General features: G+C 40.4%; 1 non-coding gene across 1 annotated transcript; it reads left to right on the top strand.

Annotated features, from left to right (window-relative positions):
* Positions 1-735: 735 nt before the first annotated feature.
* LOC148569136 (small nucleolar RNA R71) lies at positions 736-839 on the top strand. Its single transcript, XR_015881490.1, has one exon. It is a non-coding gene; the product is annotated as a small nucleolar RNA R71 (small nucleolar RNA).
* The last annotated feature ends 20,640 nt before the right edge of the window (positions 840-21,479 follow it).

Here is a 21,479-nt window from a genome sequence, read left to right as displayed (position 1 = left end):
TTCCTAATGGTCTCTCCCTGGTTCTTAATATTGGCTCGCACCTCTTCTTTGAACACCTTATTTTCTTGAATCTCTTGGCATATTCCTTCAAGTAAGGCTTCAATCTTAGAGAGCTTGTCATCAAGTGATGAGTGATTCAGAGCAGATGTACTGTTTTGGTTTTGATAAGCATGCAGAGAAGTGTTGTTGTAGGGGTGTTGAGATGTCCTCTGTGTGAATTGCTGGTGAGCTGCATTGTTGTTGGAGTTGTAACGTCTCTGGTCTTGGTTTTGCTCTTGCTCACTTCCCCACCCAAAGTTTGGGTGGTTTCTCTATCCAGGGTTGTAGGTCTTGGAGTATGGATCATAGTTTTTCCTTGGTAAATTCCCAATGTAGTTGGCTTGCTCATGACTCCCCTCTGCTTCTTCATTCACTCCTTCTTGGGTTGTTGATGAAGTGGAGATTGCTGCTACTTGGTTCATCTCCATCTTCTTGGTGAGGTCAGCCAGCTGCTGGGTAATGAGCTTGTTTTGGGCCAACAGAGCATCTACATTGTTTAGCTCCATTACTCCTCTTGTGTTCCCTCTTTCGGAAGCATAGAAGTAGTCATTCTCTGCTACTATTTCAATAACATCTATGGCTTCCTCAATAGTCTTCTTCTTGTTCAAAGATCCTCCGGATGAATGGTCTACGGCCTTCTTTGACTCATAAGAGAGTCCTTCATAGAAAATGTGCAGCTGCACCCATTCGTTGAACATGTCAGGTGGACACCTCCTTGTTAAGTCCTTGAACCTCTCCCATGCTTCATATAGAGTCTTACCATCTTGTTGCCTGAAAGTTTGGACCTCAGCTCTCAGCCTATTGATTCGTTAAGGAGGGTAAAATCTTGCTAAAAATTTGTTCACCACGTCTTCCCAAGTTGTCAAGCTTTCCCTTGGGAAAGATTCCAGCCACTTGGCTGCTTTGTCCCTAAGTGAGAATGGAAATAGGAGCAGTCTATAGGCGTCAGGGTGAACACCATTATACTTCACTGTGTCACATATTCTCAGGAAGGTGGTTAAATGTTGATTGGGGTCTTCTTGAATACCTCCTCCAAATGAACAGTTGTTCTGAACAAGGGTGATGAGCTGTGGTTTAAGTTCAAAGTTGTTGGCATGGATTGTTGGCTTTTGGATGCTACTTCCACAATTGCCTGGGTTTGGATTGATGTAAGAGCCCAAAACTCTTCTATCCTCCCCAGCATGATTTGCTCTACCTCCTCCCCCATGGTTGTGATCCTCTTTTTCATGATGATTTTCCATGTTGTCTTCCATGTTTGTTTCAAAGAATTCCTCTTCTTCCTCAGCACCAACCACTTTCTTTCCTCTTGCCTCCCTCCTTAATCTAAGGAAGGTCCTCTCAGGTTCAGAATCGAAGGAAGTTGAAGCCCCGCTTCTTCTCCCTGTCATACAACCATCAAGTGCAAGCAAGAAAAGCTAGGTGCAGAAAGTATTTGTGTCAGAATTTCTGTTAATTGTGGGTGATGCAATATATCAAACAGTTAGTGGGTTAGCAAACAGAATTGAAAATAACAAAGAAAAACAAAAGAGTAGAGGGGGAAGGGAAGAAGTTTAACTAAAACAAAAAGTAAATTACTCAAACAGAAAATGAAATTCACAAAATAAAAATGCTCAATCTAGTGATCTTCCAATTTAATCATTGTTCATGCACAATCAATCCCTGGCAACGGCGCCATAAACTTGATGCACGGAAAACTTGTTTCTCAACAAATCTCCCTTCGGCAAACGTACCGAATTTGTCGTCAAGTAAAAACTCACAATAGAGTGAGGTCGAATCCCACAGGGATTGATTGATCAAGCAACTTTAATTAGAAGAATGTTCTAGTTGAGCGAATCCAGAATTTGGGTTGAGAGTTGCAGAAAATAAAATGGCGGGAATGTAAATAACAGAAAAGTAAATGCTAAAATTAAAGGACTGGAAGTAAATGACTGAAAATAAATTGCAGAATTGTAAATGGGAATGGGGGATTTGCTCATAAAAGTAAATGGCAGAAATTAAAGAGAATGGGTAAGATCAGAGATGGGGAGTTCATTGGGCTTAGGAGATGTTGCAATTCTCCGGATCAAGTTCATTTTCATCTCTTCCTCAATCAATGCACTCATTGATCTCCTTGGCAATCTTAATTGATTGAATTACAATTTTTTGCAATTCAATCTCTCAAGTCTTGATCAATAGCCAATTCCTTGGTCAATTGCTCATGAGAAGAGATGAAGTATGGTCACTGATTATACCACATGCATTTCCCAAATCAAGTATTGAGAGGGTTATAGTCACATACCCATCCAAACCCAATTTGGTCCAACATGAGAAAGCATTTCTAGCTTGATCTCTTCATTCCTCTTTCAAGGTTCAAAAGAGATCCAAGTTTGAATAGCTTCTTTTCCAAGATAACTACTCAATGGGATGAAGATCGAAAGCTTTCAAGTAAAATCAAGAGAAAAGATGGAAGAAGAATAATGAAAATTAGTATTGATCCATCAAATTACAACAGAGCTCCCTAACCCAATGAAAAGGGTTTAGTTGTTCATAGCTCTTGAAAATGAAAACAAAGATGGAGAATACATCATAAAACTAGAAAATGCAGAGAAAGTAAAATACAGAGAGTAGCTCTCTTTTTCCAGCCTCCAGAACTCCTTAACAATTCAAAGCTACTCCTATATATACTATTTCTCTCAGCTTCTAGTTGGCTCTTCAAGTCTTGGGCCTTTGGATCTTGAGTTTGAAGCAGTTCTTTTCTTCATTCGAGCTTGGCTTTACTTGCAGAGAGAAAGTGCTAAGTGGGCAGAGACTTTAGCTCAGGGCGTTAGGGGTGTTAACATTTAGTGAAAGTATAAGTTCGAGAACGTTAGTGACACTTAACATTTTTACTAACGTTCCAATGTACCCCTTTGCCTCACGTTAGAGCCCACGTTAACTAGGTTAACGTGGCTTCTAACGTGGCCTTGCCAAACTTTGAGAACGTTAGTGACACTCAACATTGTCACTAACGTTCCAGTGTGCCCCTTTTTGCTTCACGTTAAAGCCCACGTTAACTAGGTTAACGTGGCTTCTAACGTGGCCTTGCCAAACTTCGAGAACGTTAGTGCCACTCAACATTGTCACTAACATTCCAATGCGCCCCTAGACCTCACGTTAGAGTCCACGTTAACTAGGTTAACGTGGCTTCTAACGTGGCCATTCTTAGCCATCCCAACGTTAGTGACAATGTTGAGTGTCACTAACGTTGGCTCATCATTCATTCCTCATCGTTAGCTTCCACGTTAACTAAGTTAACGTGGAAGTTAACGTGGCTCCTTGGGGGGTTGTGTGGTTGCTTCCAACGTTAGTGACGATGTTGAGTGTCACTAACGTTGTCGACAACTCTCACTTCTTACGTTAGCTCCCACGTTAACCAAGTTAACGTGGGAGTTAACGTGGTGTGTTGCATCCTTAGGCCAACGTTAGTGACAATGTTGAATGTCACTAACGTTGGCTTCTCTTCCCCCTTTAACGTTAGAGGCCACGTTAACTAGGTTAACGTGGGCTCTAACGTGGCCAGTCATGAGTGTTTGCCAACGTTAGTGACAATGTTAAGTGTCACTAACGTTGGCTCAACTTCCCTTCTCCACGTTAGAGTTCACGTTAACTTAGTTAATGTGACTCTTAACGTGGGCAATGATGGCTTTGAGAGTGTTATTGGCAATCACTTTTCTCATTAACTTTGCAAGTTGCCTCCCTTTCCTTGCTTCCTTTGGTCCTGAAATCAAGCAATAGAGTGCATCAAAGTTCTAGTCCAAGTCATGGGTAATGCAGCATACAATTTGTCACTAAATTCATGCAAAATCCTCATGAAATAATGTAAAATGCACAATGTATGCTTGAATCAAGGTGTAGGTGAATATCTACCCAAAACTAGCTTATTTCCTAAAGAAATGCATGAAACTACCCTAAAAACAGTAAAGAAAAGGTCAGTGAAACTAGCCAAGATGCCCTGGCATCAGTACGCATGCTTCTCGCACATGCGCCACCAAAATTCCACGCCACGCGTACGCGTGGGTGGGCATTTTTCAAAAAAAAATGGGCAGAATGCCCAGAAAGCTTGCAGCAACCTGTTTGGTCATCCTGAACTCATATTTAAACACTAAACTTGCAACATCTATAACTTTCTTCACAAAATTTTATTTTTCACAAAGTTGATATCAATCAAAAGCTCTTAAAACCATCTTTTATTTGCAATAAACCACAATTCAATCCAAAATTTGAGGAGAATATTATAGATGTCCAAAGTTCATCAAAATTTGGTTTTAACCAATTTCCAACAAAACCTCACTTTCATCAATTTAAGTTTCTTACCATTAAAACATACCTTACAATGTCATATCAACCCAATTCACCAACAACCATTACCAATATAACCTATAATCAACTTAACCAACCTTGATCATCAACAATTATCCGCATTTACCTCATACATTATTAACCCTTCATTTATTCATATCAATTCTTCACCTATGCCAACTTTCATCATACATTTGTCAACCTTCCATCAACATACACCAATTAAATGCCATTAACATAAACCAACTCTTCATACACATTAATCCATCAACTTCACATAACATATTTTAGTAACAAACACCAACCACAATCCATCAATACATCAACATCAACACAACCCCTTATAAGCAAGTCCAAAAGCATAAAATTAATGCCCTCAATGTCTCATAATTCCAATATGTGTTCATCAACAAATATACTAACAACAATACAAAACTACTCATTTAATGCCATTAACAAATTCAGCTTATCCTATGGTTCTTCTAACCTAAATTTTCACAACACCGTAAATATTACAGTGCGAAACTTAAACCATACCTTGGATGATCACTTAGTTCATCCAAGGAAGCCTCACAACACAAAATTACAGCCCCTCCAAGATGAATCAAATAGCCCAAAAATAAGCCTTGGTCACCAACAAACCTCCAAGTAATTCCAATTCAATTCCAATGCATAAACACCCACTTAACCTACACTTAATACATATATATATATGTTCCAATTCAATTTTCCATTCGAAATACAAAATGGAGCTAGGGTTAGGGTGTTCTTACCATACCCATATGCTCAATAGCTTGAGCCCACAAGTTCCGGAAGCTAACTTGAACCTAGAACACAAAATTGGACAAGATTCACCATAGGTTTTCAAGTTTACCAAAGAAAGAGGAATAAGAATTATGAACCTAATAGGAGGCTTACCAGTGAAATTGTTCGGATAGAAAGGTAGAGCTCGACGCGCTGGACACGTGGCCGCAAACGGTGTGACGATCGGAGCTCAAATGAGGAAGTTATGGTAGTTGGAAGGAATGGTGAGGGTTTGGGAGTCTCCTCTCCCCCCTTGCTGTGTTGCTGCGTGGTGAATGAAGTGAGGAAGAAGAAGCTGATGCTTCTTTTAAATTATGGGTCAAGTTGGACCCACGGGCCTGGTTTGGGCCCCGGTTCGGCCCTTCCGGTACGATTTTGGGCCAAATTTTCGAAATTGGTATCAAAATTCTCGTTTTGACGAGCTCTATCCCATTTTGATATTAGTTTTGCATATTTAGATTTCCTAATAAAAATTCAATTTATTAACTAATTATTTACCGATTTTAGCGGGGTTTACATCCTACCCACCTAATTAGGAATTTTGTCCTCAAAATTCAGAGTGAATTACCTGAAAAAAGGTGTGGGTAGTCCTTCTGCATCTCTGATTCAAGATCCCAGGTATGTTCTTCAATACCAGCCTAACTCCAAGCTACTTTCACCAAGGAAACCTCCTTTCCGCGTAGGCACTTGATGCTGGTATCATCAATCCTAACCGGAATTACTGGGAGCGTCAGATCTTCTCTCACTTGGACTGATTCCGGCTCTAGGACATGACTAGGATCAAAAGTGTATTTACAAAGCTTCGATACGTGGAACACGTCATGCAATTTCGAAAGATGTGGTGGTAACGTGATCCTATATGCCACTGGTCCAATTCTCTTCAGGATTTCAAATGGCCCAATGTAACGGGGATTTAACTTCTTGGTTTTGATGGACCTCCCTATTCCAATGGTCGGAGTAACCTTCAAGAAGACGTGTTCTCCTTCCTCAAATTCTAAAGGCTTCCGTCTTTAGTCATCATAGCTCTTTTGACAGCTTTGAGCTTCAAGCATTCGACTCCGGATTCTCTTTATTTGCTCAGTGGTTTCACTTACCATTTCAAGTCCTATCAAACTCCTTTCTCCTGCCTCATACCAACATAATGGAAACTGGCATTTTCTTCCAAATAAAGCCTCATGTAGAGCCATTCCAATACTTGCATGATAGCTATTGTTATAAGCAAATTCTACCAGAGGCATATATCGATCCGAGCTCACCGGTTGATCCAAAACACAAGCTCTTAACATGTCTTCCAAGGTTTGGATTGTTCTTTCTGATTGACCATCCGTCTGAGGATGATAGACAGTGCTTAGACTTAATTGAGTGCCAAAAGCTCGCTGAAAAGTACCCCAGAACCGTGATGTAAAGCGAGGATCTCTATCCGATACAATGGTGGAAGGTACGCCATGTAACCTCACAATCTCCTTTATATATAAGCGCGCCAACTCCTCCAAAGTACAACTTATCCGAATAGGCAGAAAATAAGTTGACTTGGTCAGTCGGTCTATAACCACCTAAATGGCATCACAACCTGTCCGAGTCCTTGGTAAGCTCAATACAAAGTCCATAGCAATGCTCTCCCATTTCCACTGTGGAATTTCCAAAGGTTGGAGGGTTCCTGCTGGCTTTTGGTGTTCAATCTTGACTTTCTGACAAATTAGACATTTAAAAACATGCAACGCCACATCATTTTTCATTCCTGGCCACCACAACATCGTCATTAAGTCTTGGTACATCTTGGTGCTTCCAGGATGAATGGAGAACCCGCTCTTGTGAGCTTCCTCCAAAATGCTCTGTCGCAAGTCCCTGACATCTGGCATAATTATCCAGCCCTTGAACCTCCACAACCCATCTTTATCTTCTGACACTCTCCATTGCTTGCTGATGGGAAGCAGAAGCTGGTGAATTAAAAATTAGCTAAAATGGTTACGTTGCGAGTATAGTTCTTAACTCACCGAAAATCTGCCTATCAATTTAGAAATATGTCACAGAGAGTTTAAATTAAAATTACTGGGAGTTTTAAGTCCCAGGTCGTCTCCCAACGAGTTGCAGAAAAGTGTGCTATTTTATTAATCAGATGTTCCAAGAAGTTGAGCTAAGTAAATTGGAATTTAAATTGAGGAATTTTAAATAATATAAATAAAAGCCTTGACTGGGAATTGATCAGTTAGAATCTCTATCATTGATGGAGTGATTTTTAAGATTGATTTATAATTAACGGTTACTCTGTTTGGTTATCCTTTACTAGGTAAGGAAAAGTCAAACAAGTTGGACTGCCAAATTTATTCACGAGTTACAACCCACTTAGTTCAAAGGGATTGGCGTTGGTGACAGGATAGCAATCCAACATTTAACCCAACTATAAATTTCTCCTTCGATCCTTCCAACTCAAGAGTTCCTTTTAATCAATTCCCTATCAAGTAATGAAACTACTCACGCATTGTAAATAAAGAATCCATGGCACATAAAAGGGAATTAAAAGAAGACATGATTATTGGAATTGAAATTGAATTAAAGAGAAATAATCATTGCATTAATTAATCATAAAAGTATCTGAATGACAAAATTGAACATAACAAAGAACATGGAAGAATAAAACCAAGTTAAGAGAACAAACTAGAATGATGAAGTCTTGATGAAGAAATAACTCTTCTCAATGTTCCAATGCTAAGATCAATTGAAAATTAAAATCCTAAAAACTAGAGAGAAAAAATCTAAGAGAGTGAAAAAACTAGATCTAAAACTACTGAATGAATGTGTGTGTTGTTTCTGCATATTCTCTGACTCTAGTCTGCTGTTCCGGGCCGAAAACTGGGCCGAAATAAGGTCCAAAATCACCCCCATCGAATTCTGCAGATTATGCAGATCGCACATGTCACGCGATCGCGTCATCCATGCGGATGTGTCGCTTGCGCTTTTTCCTCTCCACGCGTTCGCGTCGTCCACGCTACCGCGTCACTTGCGCTTTCCAATCCGCGCGGCCGCGCAAGCCATGCGGCCGCGTCGCTGCGATTTGCGCTCCTTCGCGCGGTCGCGTGAGCCATGCGACCGCGTCACTTCTCGCTGGTTATCTCCTCAAATTCTTGTGTTCCTTCCATTTTTGCTAGCTTCCTCTCCAATCTCCATCTCATTCATGCCCTATAAGGCCTGAAACACTTGACACACAGATCACGGCATCGAATGGAATAAAGGAGAATTAAAAGTAAATAATTAAAGTCTCTAGGAAGCAATTTTCAAACATGTACTGAATTTAGGAAGGAAATCTAAATGCATGCTAAATTGATGAATAAGTGGGCAAGGATCATGACAAAACCACACAATTAAACACAATATAAACCATAAAATAGTGGTTTATCAACCTCCCCACACTTAAACATTAGCATGTCCTCATGCTAAATTGAAGGAGACAAGGAAATAAGTATGAACATGCAGAAACTCATGAAATGCAATGCAATCCTACGTATATAAATAAATGCAACTATATGATTATTGTCCACTTGATCAAAAGTAAATAAGCCTTTCAAAACAGTTACAAATCAAATTCCACTAATTCTATCATTATACAATAAAACTGATAAAAGTGCAAGAAGATAGCTTATGAAGGCAGGAAACATGAAAATTCAAGCATTGAACCCTCACTGATAATGTATGTACGCTCTAATCTCTAGTGTATAGGGTAATCACTCAATTCTTTTCTAGTCATGTTTTCTAACTTTTGTTTTTCTCTTAACCAATCAACAACAGTTAATATACCAATGCAAACATCATGAGGTCTTTTCAGGATTGTAATGGGGCCAAGGTGCAGGTAAGGATATACATATGGCTAAGTGAGCTTTATAAATTGAATCTTTAATTAACCTAAGCTCTCACCTAATATACATATATTCTATATACTTTTAAATTCATGCTTAGCTACCCATAGTTCCCTTTTTTCAACCCATACTCATGTTTCAACTTTGTATTTTAATTCTATCATATGTGCATTGATCTTTGAATTCTGAATTTAATATTGGGGTAATTTTGTCCCCTTATTTATTGATTTTTTTTAAATAAATAAAGCTTATCAATGCACATAGATTTTTCATTCTCATATCTTCACATGAGTAGGTATCCAAATTCCCTTTAAATTTTCATGACACATTCCCTCAACAACTTTTGTTCCCACAATTTTCCATACTTAACTAGCACACACAATTCTATCTTAAGCTAACCAAAGATTCAATTTGGGATATATAATTGTTTTTCAGCTTAAGGTTAGTAATGTGGTAAAATATAGAACAAATGGGGTTTCAAAGGCTCAAAGTGGTTAACAAGGGTAATTGAAAAGGGTAGGCTTGATTTGGATAAGTGAGTTTAAACAAATAATGGCCTCAATCATGTGCAAGCGTGTAAATATAATAAATATTGGATATATAAGATAAAACAAAATATAGATTACAATCATAGAGAAGTAAACACACAAGAATAAAATGATTATGGTTAAATAATGTAACCATACATAAAGGCTCAAATCTTTCACAGGTTGTGTGTTCTTTAGCTCAAACATCATGTTCCAAATACAACTCAAGCAGATTTATCATAAAAATTTTGAAAAATTAGTGAAATTTTGTTCCAAAGATAGATTTTTAAAAGAAACTTATTGTCTTTTCAATCAAGTAGAACATGCATGCAACTATTCTAACCTATGCAGTTTATTCTATTCTATAAAAGAAAGAAAATTTAACTAAAATATCCTAATTATTGGTGCCAGAGAAGAGAATTTACCTCCGAAAGTCAGGTACTGACCGACCTCCCCACACTTAAGGCTTTGCACCGTCCTCGGTGCCATCTGTCAGGAACAGGGGTGGGCTGGTGGCAGTATCTCCACAGTCGGGATCATTATGGCTCCCGGTGCTGGTAAAAGAAGTGGAGTCCGGGGTGTCTGAGTCTCTGAAGCGTCCCTTGAGTAGCTCCTTGAGGTGTTTGAATCGGCGCTCGTTACGGCGCTCTCTCATCTTAGCTTTCAGTTCATGCCGATCCAATTTTTCAAGTATCTGCTGGAGCAATTTCTCGGTTGTAGATGCTTGTAGTGTTGAAGAAGGAATATCTTCAACTGGCTCAGTAGGCTGGCTTGTAGTGGCTGCTGAAAGTCTGAGGTATTTCCCGTGAGGGATATATTGATCATCCCGTGGAAGCATGGCTTTGGTGTCCCCAACTCTGTAGGAGACTCCGGCTGCTGAGACAAGATCTGAGACCAAGGCGGGAAAAGGTAGGTTGCCCGCGATTTGTACATGCTCCATAGCATTCTGGATGTGTCTTGAAAGATTCAGAGGTTGGTCTGTAAGGATGAACCATAGTAGAACAGCCATGTCTGCAGTGAAGGAGGACTCATGAGTGCTCGGAAAGACGTAATGGGACATGATTTGTGCCCATACGCGAGCCTCCAAGGTAAGTGCGGAAGCCAAGATTCCCTTAGGGTGGGAACGGTGGTATCCGTAGATCCAACGGCTGCCAGGTAAAGCGATAACTCCGAGAACGGAGTCCCAGTCAAATTGGTATCTCTGGCGCTGAAGGGTGGCTTCTTGAAAAGCGTCCATTCCTGCAGGAATAGGGGGAAGACTCAGAACTTACTGAATGACTTCTTCTGTGATGGGGACTTGCTTCTGCCGGACATAAACAGACTGCAGGGTCAGCATGTAGAAGTTGGAGTAGAACTCAACTACCCAAGAAAGATTGACCTGTCCCCATTGTCTTCGCTCAATTTACGGCTCAACAAAGGTGGCAATATTGGACGGGAGGATAAGAAGGTATTCATTGTTATAGTTCCTTTCTGCCAGGATGGGGAACATCTGCTCACAGTAGCGATTGGAAAATCGCGCAGCGTCCTTTGCTGGAAAGGCTTTCTTCTTTTCGTCAACCTTTATTATCCTCTTGACTCGTTTTGTTGAGGGCTTGACTGCGGTTGAAGAAGGCTCTGCCACTAATGCTCTTTTAGTTCCCCTTCTTGCTGGTGGTCTGGAAGTTGCTTTCTCCTTTCCTTTCTTGGTGGCCATCCTGAAAGAAGGGAAGAGAAAGAAAATTAAATGCAAAGAGAGATACAGCAATGAAGGAAACGGAAAAGAGGGTGAATGATGCACAGTAAAATGTAGATGACATTAACACATGCTCTCGAGTACATATGAAAAGCCATCAATGAGAAATAGCTAGTGCATAAAAAGACAAGTGAATGCAAGGTGTTTATTGGCATGCTGGCAAAGGGCATGAGTAGCATAGGCCAAGCATTACTTTGTAACAAACCATCACGTTTGTATTGACAATTGAATTCAATTAATAAAATAATAGGGGAAAGTTGTGAAAAGCAAGCATTGAATAGTATAGGAACATAGAGAAGTGCATGATGCCACATGGGCTTTTTCACAAACACATAGCATGCATGTTAAACAAGATGTAAAAAGTATGAAATTGAACGTGCAAGCAATCCCCTAAAATAATAATAATAATAATTGTCAAATAAATTGTAACAAGTCACAAGCATATGGTGAGGGATAATGACTCAAAAAATTTCTAACACCATGTAAAAAGGGAAAATAAGAATAAAGAAAATAAAAGTTTGAAAAGAAAAAGAAAAGAAAAAGAAAATAATAATATATACATAATATAATAAGAATGATAGAAAAGAGAAGAAGGAAGAAGAAGGTAAAACCTTGTTAATGGAGGAGAGAGAGAGATAGTGAGATAGAAAGGAGAAGGGGGAAAGAAGAAAGAAGGAGGGAAAAAAGAAAGAAGGAGGGAAAAGAAAAATTAGGATTTGGAGGAAAGAAAGATAAGATAATTTGGCAATTGGGGTTTAGCTGTGCGGCGCATGCGACGCGGCCGCCTGGGGCACGCGTTCGCGTGGGGACGCATTAGGGAAGGGGACGCGATCGTGTCTGTCCCGCGATCGCGTGACCTATGTTGCGCTGCTGGCGCGAGTGCAGCCTCGCTCCAGCACAACTCTCTGTTTGATTCATTTTAATTGCCAAAATCGGGTGACGTGATCGCGTGGGTTACGCGATCGCATGAGTGTGCGTTATAAAATGGGGGACGAGGCCGCGTCAGCGACGCGGTCGCGTGACAAGGATTGTGCTTCCAGCACCAATCCAGCACCATTCTCGCACAATATAGCACTGTGCACCCCTTTACGTCGAAAATGCAGGGTACGCGGCCGCGTGAGGCATGCGGTCGCGTGGGAGGCCATGATGTCCAAGCGACGTGGTCGCGTGGAGTAATTTGTGCCATTGGCACGACTCCAGCGCTCCTCCTGCGTAACTTTCCTGTCATTTTTATTTTTCTTTACTCCTCCTGCCACGCGGACGCGTCGCTGGTGCGATCGTGTCGCGTGGCAAAATTTTAATTAATTAATTTTTTTTAGAGAAATATAAAGACATGTAATTGAAAGAGCACGGAAGCACTAATAAAGAGAAGAGTTATTAAAGAAGAAAAACTAAAAGTGAAGAAAGGAACGATCATACCGTGGTGGGTTGTTTCCCACCAAGCACTTTGCTTTTACGTCCGTAAGTTGGACGCTCTACTAGCTCAATCTGCTGTTATGTGGGGATCTTCCAAGTGGAAGATCTCAAGTTTCTTATTTTTCTGCACCTTCTCACCATGGTACAGCTTTAGGCGGTGTCCATTAACCTTAATAAGTTTAGAACTTGAAGGATGGCTTAGGTGATAAACTCCGTACGGTTCAGCCTTCTCTATTCTGTATGGACCTTCCCATTTTGATCTCAACTTACTGGGCATGAGCCTCAGTCGAGATTTGTAAAGGAGAACAAAATCTCCAGGTTGGAACTCTCTCTTCTTGATGTTTTGATCATGCACATCTTTCATCTTTTCCTTGTATATTCTGGAGTTCTCATAAGCTTCTAGGCGAAGGTTCTCCAGTTCCTGTAGTTGCAACTTTCTTTCAGTTCCGGCTTTCTCAATTTCCATGTTGCACTCCTTAACTGCTCAGAAGGCTCTGTGTTCGATTTCAACTGGAAGATGGCAAGCTTTTCCATAAACTAGGCGAAAGGGACTCATCCCAATGGGTGTCTTGTATGCTGTTCTGTATGCCCACAGTGCATCTTGTAGTCTGGTGCTCCAGTCTTTTCTATGAGGCTTCACTATCTTCTGCAAGATACGCTTAATTTCTCTGTTTGACACCTCGGCTTGCCCATTAGTTTGGGGGTGGTAAGCTGTTGCAACTTTATGGATTATCCCATGCTTCTTCATCAATCCTGTTAGTCTCATGTTACAAAAATGGGTGCCTTGATCGCTCACGATCGCTCGTGGTGATCCAAAGCGGCATATAATATGGTTTCTCACAAAGGAAACAACAGTGTTAGTATTATCAGTGCGGGTAGGAATTGCTTCCACCCATTTGGAAACATAATCCACAACTAACAATATATAAAAATATCCACTAGAATTTGGAAATGGACCCATGAAGTCAATGCCCCAGACATCAAAAATTTCACAGAAAAGCATATATTGTTGAGGCATCTCATCCCTCTTGGATATGTTACCAAATTTCTGGCATGGGTGACAAGATTACAAAACTCAGCAGCATCTCTAAAAAGAGTAGGCCACCAGAATCCGCAGTCCAAGATCTTTCTAGCTGTTCTTTGAGGGCCAAAGTGTCCTCCACTCTCAGATGAGTGACAGGCCTTTAAAATGGACTGGAATTCTGATTGAGGTACACAACGTCTAATTATCTGGTCAGCGCCACATCTCCATAAATATGGGTCATCCCATATATAATATTTAGACTCGCTTTTCAGCTTGTCTCTTTGATGTTTAGAAAAATGTGGAGGAAATGTGCGGCTAACTAAATAATTAGCAACAGGTGCATACCAAGGGACTACCTCAGATACTGCTTGCAGGTTGTCAAAAGGAAAATTATCATCTATATGAGTAGAATTATCCTTAATATGTTCAAGGCGACTCAAGTGGTCCGCTACTAAATTTTGATTACCACTCATATCCTTTATTTCTAAATCAAATTCTTGTAACAGCAGTATCCAACGTATAAGTCTTGGTTTGGATTCCTTTTTAGCTAATAAATACTTTAGAGCTGCATGGTCCGAATACACTACTACTCTCGTACCAAGTAAATAAGCTCGGAATTTATCCAGAGCGAAAACAATAGCAAGTAGCTCTTTCTCAGTAGTAGTATAATTGGACTGGGCAGTGTCTAAAGTCTTAGACGCATAGGCAATAACAAAAGGATCCTTACCTTCACGCTGAGCCAGCGCTGCTCCTACTGCATGGTTGGAAGCATCGCACATGATTTCAAACGGCTGGCTCCAGTCGGGTCCTCTCATAGAGCAGTCTTCAGCTTATCAAATGCTTGTTCGCAATCTTCACTGAACTCGAACTCAATGTCTTTCTGCAGTAATCTGGATAAGGGAAGTGCCACCTTACTAAAGTCCTTAATAAATCTCCTGTAGAAACCTGCATGGCCAAGGAACGAACGGACTTCCCTCACAAAAGAGGGGTAAGGTAAACTAGAAATAACATTCACCTTTGTTGGGTCTACAGAAATGCCATTATTAGATACCACATGTCCTAATACAATCCCTTGCTTTACCATAAAGTGGCATTTTTCGAAATTTAATACAAGGTCTGTATCAACACATCTATCTAATACTCTAGATAATCCATCTAAGCAAAGGTTAAAAGAATCACCATAAACGCTAAAATCGTCCATAAAAACTTCCATACAGTCCTCAATAAGATCAGAGAAAAGGCTCATCATGCACCTTTGGAAAGTAGCTGGTGCATTACACAAGCCAAAGGGCATTCTCTTATAAGCATAAGTCCCAAAAGGACATGTAAAAGCAGTCTTTTCCTGATCCTCAGGAGCTATATGAATCTGGAAATAACCTGTGTAACCATCTAGAAAGCAATAATGTGATTTACCTGACAGGCGATCCAGCATTTCATCAATGAATGGAAGTGGGTAGTGATCCTTACAGGTAGCTTGGTTGAGACGCCTGTAATCAATGCAGACTCTCCAAGCATTCTGAACTCTAGTTGCTATGAGCTCTCCATGCTCATTCTTCACGGTAGTGACTCCGGACTTCTTGGGCACCACTTGTACTGGGCTTACCCATTCACTGTCTGAAATGGGATATATGATACCGGCTTCCAATAATCTGGTCACTTCCTTTTTGACAACTTCCAAGATGGTGGGATTCAATCTTCTCTGGGGTTGACGGACAGGTCTTGCTCCCTCTTCTAAAAATATTATGTGCTCGCATACTTGAGGGTCGATTCCCACTATGTCTACCAAACTCTACCCAATTGCTTTCTTATGCTTCCTCAGCACATCAAGTAACTGCTCTTCTTGTTGAGAAGTCAGTTCTCTTGCAATAATAACTGGAAGCTTCTGCTCATCCTCAAGGTAAGCATATTTGATATGTGGAGGGAGAGGTTTCAATTCTAACTTTTGATCATGGGTAGGCTCTGGATTATCTGGGGCTTGCGAAAATGGTGAAGTGTCCTCATTGTCAGTTAAGAGGGTCCCCACACTTGGATCTTGTCCAGTGTGCTTCTCTTCAAACTCTTCTTTTTGAACTTCAGCCACACTCTCGTCTATGACATCACACTGGAAGATAGAACGATCTTCTGGGGGGTTGTCAATGAATCCATTCAAATTGAAGATCACTATGCGGCCATCTATTTCAAAGGAGTATGTTCCTGAAAAAGCATCCAATTTGAATTTTGATGTCTTCAGGAATGGTCTTCCAAGTAGGATTGATGATGGCTTATCTGAATCATTATGGGGCATCTTCAAGATATAAAAATCAGTGGGAAATGTGAGCCCTTTAATGTTCACCAAAACATCTTAGCAACTCCAGCCACTATAATAATGCTTTTATCTGCTAACACAAAACGAGCTGCCGACCTTTTTAAGGGAGGGAGCCTTAAAACATCATATATAGACAAAGGCATTATACTGACACATGCTCCTAAATCACACATGCAATCATAAATTACTACACCACCAATAGTACAACTAACTATGCAAGGACCTGGATCACTACATTTTTCAGGTAATCCTCCCATTAAAGTAGATATAGAACTACCTAAAGGAATAGTTTCTAATTCATTAATTTTGTCTTTATGGATACATAAGTCTTTTAGAAACTTTGCATATTTAGGTACCTGCTGAATAACATAAAAAAGGGGAACATTTACCTCAACCTTTTTGAATATTTCTACCATTTTAGGATCAGGTTCCAGCTACTTCCTGGACTTCCTTGCAAGTTGTGGAAATGGAATGGGAGTAGTGTTTTCTGTGGTGCCTGTGCCTTTTGGTGCTTCTTCCTGTGGTTGAGCTATCTCTTCTTCAGCCATGTCCTGTATATCATCTTCCTCTTCAACATCTTCAATTTCCACCACCTCTTCAGCTGAGGCGTATTCTGGTGAGCTTGGTTCCTCTTGATTCCTCTCCTACAGTGTGGTTCCGGACCTCAGGGTGATGACATTAATGCCTCCCTTCAGATTGGGTAATGGTTGAGAGGGGATTCCAGTGGTGCTTGAAGGTTGGTTATTGGAATTTTGTGCTGAATCAAGTTGTGTCAATAAAGCTTGTAGAGTAGAGGTGAAACCATTCAGACTGGCGTTAATATTGTTCACGCTGGTATTTTCCATGGCCAGTTGTCTTTTCTCAAAAGCTTGTAATAAATCTTCATTAGAAGATACAGAAGAATGAGTAAACTGAGAGGTTTACTGCTGATTGTTCGGTGGTCCTTGGTTTTGCCTCAGGTGAGGTGCTCGGTAAGGTTGATTTTGTTGCCTGTTGTTGTTATTATTCCACCTCTGATTTTCCTGATTATCTCTGCCTCCCCTATTATTGTTGTCCCTCCAATTCTGGTTTGAATTGTCCTGCCATCCATGGTTATTATTTCCACTTTGATTGTACCCTTGGTTGGGGCGGTCATAGAAGTTGTGAGTGGATGCCACCATGTTGTCTTCTTGTTGGAGCTGCGGGCATTCATCAGTGTAGTGGCTGTAATCAGCACAAATTCCGCAAATTCTTTGTGGAACTAGTTGTTGGTTTTGCTGCGGTTGAGTTTGCTGAGCTTGTTGATTCAACTGCATTTGCTTCAACAGGTTGGTCATCTCACAGATGCTTCGATTTAGAGCAGCAGTCTCTATGCCAGAAGATACTTCTACAACGGCTTTTGAACGACCTTGCTTCTGTCTGTGGTTCCGAGTAGATTCAGCTAAATCACTGATCAATTGCCAAGCTTCATCAGTGGTCTTGTACTTCTTCATAGACCCATTGCTGGCACTTTCCAATGTGGTCTTATCTTGGGGCCTCATACCTTGTGTGATATAGCTGAGTAGCACGATCTTGTCAATCATGTGGTGGGGGCATGCTTCCAGAAGATTATTGAAGCACTCTCAGTATTCAAAGAGAGTCTCATTGTCATCCTGAACAATTGTAGAGATATCCTTCCTCAGTTTATCAGTAACTTCAGATGGAAAGAATTTCTCCAGAAACTCCTTTCTGAGTGTATCCCAGTTGGATACATTTGCTAGAGGTTGAGTGTAGTACCACTCTCTTGCTTTTCCCTCAAGAGAGAACGGAAAAGCTTTCAGCAGAATTGAAGTTTCATCAGTGCCATCACGCCTGACAGTAGAACAGGCTGCCTGGAAATCTCTCAAGTGCTTGATAGGCTCTTGAGCAGGTAGGCCATGAAACTTGGGCATCAAATTCAGCAGTGCGGTCTTTATTTCAAAATCGGTAGCTACTGCTGGATGATGCGCTTGAAACGGCTGCATTGTAAAATCAAAAGCTCCTTCCTCCTGAATGGTAACTCTTCTAGCTGCCATGTTTTCTGCGCGTAAAACAACCGAATCAGTAGAACGGGGGCTGGTTTCTTCCTCAAATTCACTTTCAGATCCGCCTTCAGAGCGGGCTAACCTACGCTGTTCTCGCCTTATTCGTGAAATTGTTTTTTTAATTTCAGGATCGAATATTAGCAAGCGTGGATCAGGAAGTGAACGTGTCATTTGACGGAAGAAACATGCAGCTCATAGTAGCAAAATTAAATAAAATGCAAATAAATAAATTCTAATTAATAAAATTAGCACTCTATTGCAACTCCCCGGCAACGGCGCCAAAAATTGATGGGAAGCAGAAGTTGGTGAATTAAAAATTAGCTAAAATGGTTACGTTGCGAGTATAGTTCTTAACTCACCGAAAATCTGCCTATCAATTTAGAAATATGTCACAAAGAGTTTAAATTAAAATTACTGGGAGTTTTAAGTCCCAGGTCGTCTCCCAACGAGTTGCAGAAAAGTGTGTTGTTTTATTAATCAGATGTTCCAAGAAGTTGAGCTAAGTAAATTGGAATTTAAATTGAGGAATTTTAAATAATATAAATAAAAGCCTTGACTCGGAATTGATCAGTTAGAATCTCTATCATTGATGGAGTAATTTTTAAGATTGATTTATAATTAACGGTTACTCTGTTTGGTTATCCTTTACTAGGTAAGGGAAAGTCAAACAAGTTGGACTGCCAAATCTATTCACGAGTTACAACCCACTTAGTTCAAAGGGATTGGCGTTGGTGACAGGATAGCAATCCAACATTTAACCCAACTATAAATTTCTCCTTCGATCCTTCCAACTCAAGAGTTCCTTTTAATCAATTCCCTATCAAGTAATGAAACTAATCACGCATTGTAAATAAAGAATCCATGGCACATAAAAGGGAATTAAAAGAAGACATGATTATTGGAATTGAAATTGAATTAAAGAGAAATAATCCTTGCATTAATTAATCATAAACGTATCTGAATGACAAAATTGAACATAACAAAGAACATGGAAGAATAAAACCAAGTTAAGAGAACAAACTAGAATGATGAAGTCTTGATGAGGAAATAACTCTTCTCAATGTTCCAATGCTAAGATCAATTGAAAATTAAAATCCTAAAAATTAGAGAGAAAAAACCTAAGAGAGTGAAAAAACTAGATCTAAAACTACTGAATGAATGTGTGTGTTGTTTCTGCATATTCTCTGACTCTAGTCTGCTGTTCCGGGCCGAAAACTGGGCCGAAATAAGGTCCAAAATCGCCCCCATCGAATTCTGCAGATTATGCAGATCGCACATGTCACGCGATCGCGTCATCCATGCAGACGCGTCGCTTGCGCTTTTTCCTCTCCATGCGTTCGCGTCGTCCACGCTACCGCGTCGCTTGGACATCATGGCCTCCCACGCGACCGCGTGCCTCACGCGGCCGCGTACCCTGCATTTTCGACGTAAAGGGGTGCACAGTGCTATATTGTGCGAGAATGGTGCTGGATTGGTGCTGGAAGCACAATCCTTGTCACGCGGCCGCGTCCCCCATTTTATAACACACACTCATGCGATCGCGTGACCCACGCGATCGCGTCACCCAATTTTGGCAATTAAAATGAATCAAACAGAGAGTTGTGCTGGAGCGAGGCTGCACTCGCGCCAGCAGCGCAACATAGGTCAACTCTTCACCAATGAGTTCTTTTGTGCTTAATTAGAGTGATTTATTCAAATCTTCACCTACTTATTCACATTAATTGCATAGTCTTACTTTCCCTTCCTTATTATGTCATATAATGAAAAACATGTTTTCTAAGCTTTAAAAATTAATCATTTTAATTACCTTTATTTCCATTCGATGCCGTGATTAGTGTGTTGAGTAGTTTCAGATTTTCTAAGGCAGAATGACTTAAAGGATGAAAAAGGAAACATACTATAATGGAAGGAGAAAGCAAAACGGAGCTTTAAAGAAACTGGTATCCACCCGATCGCATGGATGACGCGATCGCGTGCCAAGCACGAATCAGCAGCGACGCGGCCGCATGACTGACGCGACCGCGCGCCTTAAGCAGAATACACATGACGCGGTCGCATGACTGACGCGACCGCGTGGCAAGGAAAAGCTCCAAATGACGCGACCGCGTGACCCACGCGGACGCGTGATAGAGGCCACGCACCAGAAATTACAGAATGCGCCCCCAGCGAATTCTGAAGTCCTTTTTGGCCCAGATCCAAGTACAGATAGCATAGACCAGAGGTTATAAAGTGTGGGGATGCTTCCATTCAAAGGGAGCTCGCATATTTTCACCTTTCAATGATTTAGATTTAGTTGAGGGGGAGATCTTCTCTCTCTCTCTCTCTTTTAGGATTTAGGATTTCTTCTTGTTTTAAGAGTAACTCTGGATCCAGGTTTAATGTTTTTTAGTATTACTTCTATTTATTTATTCCAACATTTGAATTGATTATTATTATAAATTGATCTAAGAATTATTCCATGTTACAGATTTCTAATTGAATTAATGATAATTTGAGGTATTTTCAGTTTATGATTGTTCTCTTGATTTAAGTTGCCATTGCTTCCCATCTAAGGACACTTTTATTATTTCAGCAATTTACTTTTTCCCCTTTTGGTTTTGGTTTAGAATTCAGTAACTCAACAGTTATTAAACTCAACATAATTGATAATCGTTACCTTGCTAATTGAGTTGAACTTAATTAATCCCAACCTTTTCTTAGGAAATAATTAGGATTCAAAGGTCAATTTAATTAGTCTCTTGACTTTCCTTTGCTCCGGTAAAGGTTGACTAAGTGGAATTAAGATATAACTTTCATTATTGTTGAGAAGGGTAACTAAGTTGGACTTCTAATTTCCCTTATCTTGCCAAAAGTTGTTTTACAGTTATTATTTATTTTTACTTGCCATTTAATTCACTCGTCATTTAAATTACTTGCTTCTCACCTTCTAAACTCCGATTACAACCTTTATAGCCAATAATAAGAACACACTTCCTCGCAGTTCCTTGAGAAGACGACCCGAGGTTTGAATACTCGGTTAATAATTTTTAAAGGGGTTTGTTACTTGTGACAACCAACACGTTTGTACGAAGGGATTTTTGCCGGTTTAGAAACTATATCTACAACACAACCGTTTCTATGAATTTCTTTACTGGTAGAAAACCCGACGTCAAATCCGCGCGGCCGCGCAAGCCATGCGGCCGCGTCGCTGCGATTTGCGCTCTTTCGCGCGGTCGCGTGAGCCATGCGACCGCGTCACTTCTCGCTGGTTATCTCCTCAAATTCTTGTGTTCCTTCCATTTTTGCTAGCTTCCTCTCCAATCTCCATCTCATTCATGCCCTATAAGGCCTGAAACACTTGACACACAGATCACGGCATCGAATGGAATAAAGGAGAATTAAAAGTAAATAATTAAAGTCTCTAGGAAGCAATTTTCAAACAT

The sequence above is a fragment of the Arachis ipaensis genome, chromosome B4 (assembly GCF_059453495.1).
Source record: "Arachis ipaensis isolate K30076 ecotype BB chromosome B4, ASM5945349v1, whole genome shotgun sequence".
Taxonomy (NCBI): domain Eukaryota; kingdom Viridiplantae; phylum Streptophyta; class Magnoliopsida; order Fabales; family Fabaceae; genus Arachis; species Arachis ipaensis.
Note: the sequence above shows the minus strand (reverse complement) of the source record. Positions and strands in the feature narration are given on the sequence as shown.